Consider the following 14,219-nt stretch of genomic DNA (forward strand, 5'->3'; position numbering starts at 1 on the left):
TACACCATCCATATTAACACACTTATCATACTGACACACACAATACACCATCCATACTAACACACTGATCACACAGACACACACAATACACCATCCATAATAACACACTGATCATACAGACACACACAATACACCATCCATACTAACACACTGATCATACAGACACACCAAATACACCATCCATAATAACACACTGACCATACAGACACACACCATCCATACTAACACACTGAACTTACTGACACACTCAATACACCATCCATACCAACACACTGACCATACAGACACACACAATACACCATCCACACTAACACACTGAGCATACTGACACACACAATACACCATCCATACTAACACACTGACCATACAGACACACACAATACACCATCCATACTAACACACTGATCATACTGACACACACAATACACCATCCACACTAACACACTGACCATACTGACACAGCCAATACACAAACCATACTAACACACTGACCACACTGACTCACACAATACACAAACCATACTAACACAATGACCACACTGAAAAACACAAAACACCATCCATACTAACACACTGACCATACAGACACACACAATACACCATCCATACTAACACACTTATCATACTGACACACCCAATACACCATCCATACTAACACACTGACCATACAGACACACACAATACACCATCCATACTAACACACTGACCACACTGACACACACAATACACCACCCATACTAACACACTGACCATACAGACACACACAATACACCACCCATACTAACACACTGATCATACTGACACACACAATACACCATCTATACTAACACACTGACCATACAGACACACACAATACACCATCCACACTAACACACTGACCACACTGACACACACAATACACCATCCATACTAACACACTGATCATACTGACACACCCAATACACCATCCATACTAACACACTGATCATACTGACACACACAATACACCATCTATACTAACACACTGACCATACAGACACACACAATACACCATCCACACTAACACACTGATCATACTGACACACTCAATACACCATCCATACTAACACACTGATCATACTGACACACTCAATACACCATCCATACTAACACACTGACCACACTGACACACACAGTACACCATCCATACTAACACACTGACCATACAGACACACACAATACACCATCTATACTAACACACTAACCATACTGACACACAATACACCATCCATAATAACACACTGACCACACTGACACACTCATTACACCATCCATACTAACACACTGACCATACTGACACACACAATACACCATCCATACTAACACACTGACCATACTGACACACACAATACACCATCCATACTAACACACTGACCACACTGACACACACAATACACCATCCATACTAACACACTGATCATACAGACACACACAATACACCATCGATACTAACACACTGACCATACAGACACACACAATACACCATCCACACTAACACACTTATCATACTGACACACACAATACACCATCCATACTAACACACTGATCATACTGACACACACAATACACCATCCATACTAACACACTGATCATATTGACACACAATACACCATCCATACTAACACACTGACCACACTGACACACACAGTACACCATCCATACTAACACACTGACCATACAGACACACACAATACACCATCTATACTAACACACTAACCATACTGACACACAATACACCATCCATAATAACACACTGACCACACTGACACACTCAATACACCATCCATACTAACACACTGACCACACTGAAACACACAATACACCATCCATACTAACACACTGAACTTACTGACACACTCAATACACCATCCATAATAACACACTGACCATACAGACACACACAATACACCATCCATACTAACACACTAACCATACAGACACACACAATACACCATCCATAATAACACACTGACCACACTGACACACTCAATACACCATCCATACTAACACACTGATCATACAGACACACACAATACACCATCCACACTAACACACTAACCATACTGACACACAATATACAAACCATACTAACACACTGACCACACTGACAAACACAATACACCACCCATACTAACACACTGATCATACAGACACACCAAATACACCATCCATAATAACACACTGACCATACAGACACACACAATACACCATCCATACTAACACACTGACCACACTGACACACACAATACACCATCCATACTAACACACTGATCATACTGATACACCCAATACACCATCCACACTAACACACTGACCATACTGACACACACAATACACCATCCATACTAACACACTGATCATATTGACACACAATACACCATCCATACTAACACACTGACCATACGGACACACACAATACTCCATCCATACTAACACACTGATCACACTGACACACACAATACACCATCCATACTAACACACTGACCACACTGACACAAGCAATACACCATCCATACCAACACACTGACCATACAGACACACACAATACACCACCCATACTAACACACTGACCATACAGACACACACAATACACCATCCATACTAACACACTGATCATACTGACACACACAATACACCATCCATACTAACACACTGACCACACTGACACACACAATACACCATCCATACTAACACACTGATCATACTGACACACACAATACACCATCCATACTAACACACTGAGCATACTGACACACACAATACACCATCCATACTAACAAACTGATCATACTGACACACACAATACACCATCCATAATAACACACTGACCATACTGACACACACAATACACAAACCATACTAACACACTAACCATACTGACACACAATATACAAACCATACTAACACACTGACCATACTGACACACACAATACACCATCGATTCTAACACACTGACCACACTGACACACAAAATACACAAACCATACTAACACACTGACCATACAGACACACCCAAATCACCATCCATACTAACACACTGATCATACTGACACACACAATACACCATCCTTACTAACACACTGACCATACTGACACACACAATACACCATCCTTACTAACACACTGATCATACTGACACCCACAATGCACCATCCATACTAACACACTGACCATACATACACACACAATACACCATCTATACTAATACACTGACCATACAGACACACACAATACACCATCCATACTAACACACTGACCACACTGACACACACAATACACCACCCATACTAACACACTGATCATACTGACACACCCAATACACCATCCATACTAACACACTGACCACACTGACACACACAATACACCACCCATACTAACACACTGACCATACAGACACACACAATACACCATCTATACTAATACACTGACCATACAGACACACACAATACACCATCCATACTAACACACTGAGCATACAGACACAACCAGTACACAAACCATACTAACACACTGACCATAGTGACACACACAATATACAAACCATACTAACACACTGACCATACTGACACACACAATACACCATCCATACTAACACACTGACCATACTGACACAACCAGTACACAAACCATACTAACACACTGACCATAGTGACACACACAATATACAAACCATACTAACACACTGACCATGCTGACACACACAATACACCATCGATACTAACACACTGACCACACTGACTCACACAATACACCATCCATACTAACACACTGACCCACACAATACACCATCCATACTAACACACTGACCATACAGACACACACAATACACCATCCATACTAACACACTGACCACACTGACACACACAATACACCATCCATACTAACACACTGATCATACTGACACACACAATACACCATCCATACTAACACACTGACCACACTGACACACACAATACACCATCCACACTAACACACTGACCATACAGACACACTCAATACACCATCCATACTAACACACTGACCACACTGACACACACAATACACCATCCATACTAACACACTGAGCATACTGACACACACAATACACCATCCATACTAACACACTGACCACACTGACACACCCAATACACCATCCATACTAACACACTGATCATACTGACACACACAATACACCATCCATACTAACACACTGACCACACTGACACACACAATACACCATCCATACTAACACACTGACCACACTGACACACACAATACACCACCCATACTAAAACACTGATCATACTGACACACACAATACACCATCCATACTAACACACTGACCACACTGACACACACAATACACCATCCATACTAACACACTGACCACACTGACACACACAATACACCACCCATACTAACACACTGATCATACAGACACACACAATACACCATCCATACTAACACACTGATCATACAGACACACACAATACACCATCGATACTAACACACTGACCATACAGACACACACAATACACCATCCATACTAACACACTGATCATACTGACACACCCAATACACCATCCATACTAACACACTGACCACACTGACACACACAATACACCATCCATACTAACACACTGATCATACTGACACACCCAATACACCATCCATACTAACACACTGATCATACTGACACACACAATACACCATCCATACTAACACACTGACCATACAGACACACACAATACACCATCCATACTAACACACTGACCACACTGACACACCCAATACACCATCGATACTAACACACTGACCACACTGACACACACAATACACCATCCATACTAACACACTGATCATACTGACACACACAATACACCATCCATACTAACACACTGATCATACTGACACACACAATACACCATCCATACTAACACACTGACCATACAGACACACACAATACACCATCCATACTAACACACTGACCACACTGACACACACAATACACCATCCATACTAACACACTGACCACACTGACACACACAATACACCACCCATACTAACACACTGACCATACAGACACACACAATACACCATCTATACTAACACACTAACCATACTGACACACAATACACCATCCATAATAACACACTGACCACACTGACACACGCAATACACCATCCATACTAACACACTGAACTTACTGACACACACAATACACCATCCATACTAACACACTGACCATACTGACACAACCAGTACACAAACCATACTAACACACTAACCATACTGACACACACAATACACCATCCATACTAACACACTGATCATACAGACACACACAATACACCATCCATACTAACACACTGACCACACTGACACACACAATACACCATCCATACTAACACACTGAGCATACTGACACACCCAATACACCATCCATACTAACACACTGACCACACTGACACACACAATACACCATCGATACTAACACACTGACCACACTGACACACACAATACACCATCCATACTAACACACTGATCATACAGACACACACAATACACCATCCATAATAACACACTGATCATACAGACACACACAATACACCATCCATACTAACACACTAACCATACTGACTCACCCAATACACCATCCATCCTAACACACTGAACATATCGACACACACAATACACCATCCATACTAACACACTGACCATACTGACACAACCAGTACACAAACCATACTAACACACTTACCATAGTGACACACACAATATACAAACCATACTAACACACTGACCATGCTGACACACACAATACACCATCGATACTAACACACTGACCACACTGACACACACAATACACAAACCATACTAACACAATGACCACACTGACACACACAATACACCATCCATACTAACACACTGACCATACAGACACACACAATACACCATCCTTACTAACACACTGACCACACTGACACGCACAATAAACCATCCATACTAACACACTGAACCCTCTTACACACAAAATAATCCATCCATACTGACACACAAAGTATGCCATCCATACTTACACACTGAGCACACTGACAAACACTACACACCATCCATACTAACACACTGACCACACTGACACACACAATACACCACCCATACTAACACACTGACCATACAGACACACACAATACACCATCCATACTAACACACTGAACTTAATGACACACACAATACACCATCCATACTAACACACTGACCATACTGACACACACAATACACCATCCATAATAACACACTAACCATACAGACACACACAATACACCATCCATACTAACACACTGAACTTACTGACACACTCAATACACCATCCATACCAACACACTGACCATACAGACACACACAATACACCATCGATACTAACACACTGACCATACAGACACACACAATACACCATCCACACTAACACACTGAGCATACTGACACACACAATACACCATCCATACTAACACACTGACCATACAGACACACACAATACACCATCCATACTAACACACTAACCATACTGACACACACAATACACCATCCATACTAACACACTGATCATACTGACACACACAATACACCATCCATACTAACACACTGATCATACAGACACACACAATACACCATCCATACTAACACACTGACCACACTGACACACACAATACACCATCCATACTAACACACTGACCACACTGACACACACAATACACCACCCATACTAACACACTGACCATACAGACACACACAATACACCATCCATAATAACACACTGACCACACTGACACACGCAATACACCATCCATACTAACACACTGAACTTACTGACACACACAATACACCATCCATACTAACACACTGACCATACTGACACAACCAGTACACAAACCATACTAACACACTAACCATACTGACACACACAATACACCATCCATACTAACACACTGATCATACAGACACACACAATACACCATCCATACTAACACACTGACCACACTGACACACACAATACACCATCCATACTAACACAATGACCACACTGACACACACAATACACCATCCATACTAACACACTGACCATACAGACACACACAATACACCATCCTTACTAACACACTGACCACACTGACACGCACAATAAACCATCCATACTAACACACTGAACCCTCTTACACACAAAATAATCCATCCATACTGACACACAAAGTATGCCATCCATACTTACACACTGAGCACACTGACAAACACTACACACCATCCATACTAACACACTGACCACACTGACACACACAATACACCACCCATACTAACACACTGACCATACAGACACACACAATACACCATCCATACTAACACACTGAACTTAATGACACACACAATACACCATCCATACTAACACACTGACCATACTGACACACACAATACACCATCCATAATAACACACTAACCATACAGACACACACAATACACCATCCATACTAACACACTGAACTTACTGACACACTCAATACACCATCCATACCAACACACTGACCATACAGACACACACAATACACCATCGATACTAACACACTGACCATACAGACACACACAATACACCATCCACACTAACACACTGAGCATACTGACACACACAATACACCATCCATACTAACACACTGACCATACAGACACACACAATACACCATCCATACTAACACACTAACCATACTGACACACACAATACACCATCCATACTAACACACTGATCATACTGACACACACAATACACCATCCATACTAACACACTGATCATACAGACACACACAATACACCATCCATACTAACACACTGACCACACTGACACACACAATACACCATCCATACTAACACACTGACCACACTGACACACACAATACACCACCCATACTAACACACTGACCATACAGACACACACAATACACCATCCATAATAACACACTGACCACACTGACACACGCAATACACCATCCATACTAACACACTGAACTTACTGACACACACAATACACCATCCATACTAACACACTGACCATACTGACACAACCAGTACACAAACCATACTAACACACTAACCATACTGACACACACAATACACCATCCATACTAACACACTGATCATACAGACACACACAATACACCATCCATACTAACACACTGACCACACTGACACACACAATACACCATCCATACTAACACACTGAGCATACTGACACACCCAATACACCATCCATACTAACACACTGACCACACTGACACACACAATACACCATCGATACTAACACACTGACCACACTGACACACAATACACCATCCATACTAACACACTGATCATACAGACACACACAATACACCATCCATAATAACACACTGATCATACAGACACACACAATACACCATCCATACTAACACACTTACCATACTGACTCACCCAATACACCATCCATCCTAACACACTGAACATATCGACACACACAATACACCATCCATACTAACACACTGACCATACTGACACAACCAGTACACAAACCATACTAACACACTTACCATAGTGACACACACAATATACAAACCATACTAACACACTGACCATGCTGACACACACAATACACCATCGATACTAACACACTGACCACACTGACACACACAATACACAAACCATACTAACACAATGACCACACTGACACACACAATACACCATCCATACTAACACACTGACCATACAGACACACACAATACACCATCCTTACTAACACACTGACCACACTGACACGCACAATAAACCATCCATACTAACACACTGAACCCTCTTACACACAAAATAATCCATCCATACTGACACACAAAGTATGCCATCCATACTTACACACTGAGCACACTGACAAACACTACACACCATCCATACTAACACACTGACCACACTGACACACACAATACACCACCCATACTAACACACTGACCATACAGACACACACAATACACCATCCATACTAACACACTGAACTTAATGACACACACAATACACCATCCATACTAACACACTGACCATACTGACACACACAATACACCATCCATAATAACACACTAACCATACAGACACACACAATACACCATCCATACTAACACACTGAACTTACTGACACACTCAATACACCATCCATACCAACACACTGACCATACAGACACACACAATACACCATCGATACTAACACACTGACCATACAGACACACACAATACACCATCCACACTAACACACTGAGCATACTGACACACACAATACACCATCCATACTAACACACTGACCATACAGACACACACAATACACCATCCATACTAACACACTAACCATACTGACACACACAATACACCATCCATACTAACACACTGATCATACTGACACACACAATACACCATCCACACTAACACACTGACCATACTGACACACCCAATACACAAACCATACTAACACACTGACCACACTGACTCACACAATACACAAACCATACTAACACAATGACCACACTGAAAAACACAAAACACCATCCATACTAACACACTGACCATACAGACACACACAATACACCATCCATACTAACACACTTATCATACTGACACACACAATACACCATCCATACTAACACACTGATCATACTGACACACACAATACACCATCCATACTAACACACTGACCACACTGACACACACAGTACACCATCCATACTAACACACTGACCATACAGACACACACAATACACCATCTATACTAACACACTAACCATACTGACACACAATACACCATCCATAATAACACACTGACCACACTGACACACTCAATACACCATCCATACTAACACACTGACCACACTGAAACACACAGTACACCATCCATAATAACACACTGACCATACAGACACACACAATACACCATCCATACTAACACACTGACCACACTGACACACACAATACACCATCCATACTAACACACTGATCATACAGACACACCAAATACACCATCCATAATAACACACTGACCATACAGACACACACAATACACCATCCATAATAACACACTGACCATACTGACACACTCAATACACCATCCATACTAATACACTAACCATACTGACACACACAATACACCACCCATACTAACACACTGACCATACTGACACACACAGTACACCATCCATACTAACACACTGACCATACTGACACACACAATACACCATCCATACTAACACACTGATCATATTGACACACAATACACCATCCATACTAACATACTGACCATACGGACACACACAATACACCATCCATACTAACACACTGATCACACTGACACACACAATACACCATCCATACTAACACACTGACCACACTGACACAAACAATACACCATCCATACCAACACACTGATCATACTGACACACACAATACACCATCCATACTAACACACTGACCACACTGACACACACAATACACCATCCATACTAACACACTGATCATACTGACACACACAATACACCATCCATACTAACACACTGATCATACTGACACACACAATACACCATCCATACTAACACACTGACCACACTGACACACACAATACACCATCCATACTAACACACTGACCATACAGACACACACAATACACCATCTATACTAATACACTGACCATACTGACACACACAATACACAAACCATACTAACACACTAACCATACTGACACACAATATACAAACCATACTAACACACTGACCATACTGACACACACAATACACCATCGATACTAACACACTGACCACACTGACTCACACAATACACAAACCATACTAACACAATGACCACACTGACACACACAATACACCATCCATACTAACACACTAACCATACTGACACACACAATACACCATCCATACTAATACACTGACCATACAGACACACACAATACACCATCCATACTAACGCACTGACCACACTGACACACACAATACACCATCCATACTAACACACTGACCACACTGAAACACACAGTACACCATCCATACTAACACACTGACCATACAGACACAGACAATACTCCATCCATACTAACACACTGACCACACTGACACACACAATACACCATCCATACTAATAAACTGACCATACTGACACACACAATACACCATCGATTCTAACACACTGACCACACTGACACACAAAATACACAAACCATACTAACACACTGACCATACAGACACACCCAAATCACCATCCATACTAACACACTGATCATACTGACACACACAATACACCATCCATACTAACACACTGACCATACTGACACACACAATACACCATCCATACTAACACACTGATCATACTGACACACACAATACACCATCCATACTAACACACTGACCACACTGACACACACAATACACCATCCACACTAACACACTGATCATACAGACACACCCAATACACCATCGATTCTAACACACTGACCACACTGACACACACAATACACCATCCATACTAATAAACTGACCATACTGACACACACAATACACCATCGATTCTAACACACTGACCACACTGACACACAAAATACACAAACCATACTAACACACTGACCATACAGACACACCCAAATCACCATCCATACTAACACACTGATCATACTGACACACACAATACACCATCCATACTAACACACTGACCATACTGACACACACAATACACCACCCATACTAACACACTGATCATACTGACACACACAATACACCATCCACACTAACACACTGACCACACTGACACACACAATACACCATCCATACCAACACACTGACCATACAGACACACACAATACACCACCCATACTAACACACTGACCATACAGACACACACAATACACCATCCATACTAACACACTGACCACACTGACACACCCAATACACCATCGATACTAACACACTGACCATACTGACACACACAATACACCATCCATACTAACACACTGATCATACTGACACACACAATACACCATCCATACTAACACACTGACCACACTGACACACACAATACACCATCCACACTAACACACTGATCATACAGACACACCCAATACACCATCGATTCTAACACACTGACCACACTGACACACACAATACACCATCCATACTAACACACTGAGCATACTGACACACACAATACACCACCCATACTAACACACTGACCACACTGACACACACAATACACCATCCATACTAACACACTGACCATACAGACACACCCAATACACCATCCATCCTAACACACTGAACTTACTGACACACACAATACACCATCCATAATAACACACTGATCATACAGACACAACCAGTACACAAACCATACTAACACACTGACCATAGTGACACACACAATATACAAACCATACTAACACACTGACCATACTGACACACACAATACACCATCCATACTAACACACTGACCATACTGACACAACCAGTACACAAACCATACTAACACACTGACCATAGTGACACACACAATATACAAACCATACTAACACACTGACCATGCTGACACACACAATACACCATCGATACTAACACACTGACCACACTGACACACACAATACACAAACCATACTAACACAATGACCACACTGACACACACAATACACCATCCATACTAACACACTGACCATACAGACACACACAATACACCATCCTTACTAACACACTGACCACACTGACTCACACAATACACAAACCATACTAACACAATGACCACACTGACAAACACAATAAACCATCCATAATAACACACTGACCACACTGACACACACAATACACCATCCATACTAACACACTGAACTTACTGACACACACAATATACCATCCATACTAACACACTGACCATACTGACACAACCAGTACACAAACCATACTAACACACTAACCATACTGACACACACAATACACCATCCATACTAACACACTGATCATACAGACACACACAATACACCATCCATAATAACACACTGATCATACAGACACACACAATACACCATCCATACTAACACACTAACCATACTGACTCACCCAATACACCATCCATCCTAACACACTGAACATATCGACACACACAATACACCATCCATACTAACACACTGACAATACTGACACAACCAGTACACAAACCATACTAACACACTTACCATAGTGACCCACACAATATACAAACCATACTAACACACTGACCATGCTGACACACACAATACACCATCGATACTAACACACTGACCACACTGACACACACAATACACAAACCATACTAACACAATGACCACACTGACACACACAATACACCATCCATACTAACACACTGACCATACAGACACACACAATACACCATCCTTACTAACACACTGACCACACTGACACGCACAATAAACCATCCATACTAACACACTGACCCTTCTTACACACAAAATAATCCATCCATACTGACACACAAAGTATGCCATCCATACTTACACACTGAGCACACTGACAAACACCACACACCATCCATACTAACACACTGAGCATACTGACACACCCAATACACCATCCATACTAACACACTGACCACACTGACACACACAATACACCACCCATACTAACACACTGACCATACAGACACACACAATACACCATCTATACTAATACACTGACCATACAGACACACACAATACACCATCCATCCTAACACACTGAACTTACTGACACACACAATACACCATCCATAATAACACACTGATCATACAGACACAACCAGTACACAAACCATACTAACACACTGACCATAGTGACACACACAATATACAAACCATACTAACACACTGACCATACTGACACACACAATACACCATCCATACTAACACACTGACCATACTGACACAACCAGTACACAAACCATACTAACACACTGACCATAGTGACACACACAATATACAAACCATACTAACACACTGACCATGCTGACAAACACAATACACCATCGATACTAACACACTGACCACACTGACACACACAATACACAAACCATACTAACACAATGACCACACTGACACACACAATACACCATCCATACTAACACACTGACCATACAGACACACACAATACACC

Source organism: Lepisosteus platostomus, chromosome 18 (genome assembly GCF_059453375.1).
Source record: "Lepisosteus platostomus isolate fLepPlt1 chromosome 18, fLepPlt1.hap1, whole genome shotgun sequence".
In the NCBI taxonomy this organism is placed as follows: domain Eukaryota; kingdom Metazoa; phylum Chordata; class Actinopteri; order Semionotiformes; family Lepisosteidae; genus Lepisosteus; species Lepisosteus platostomus.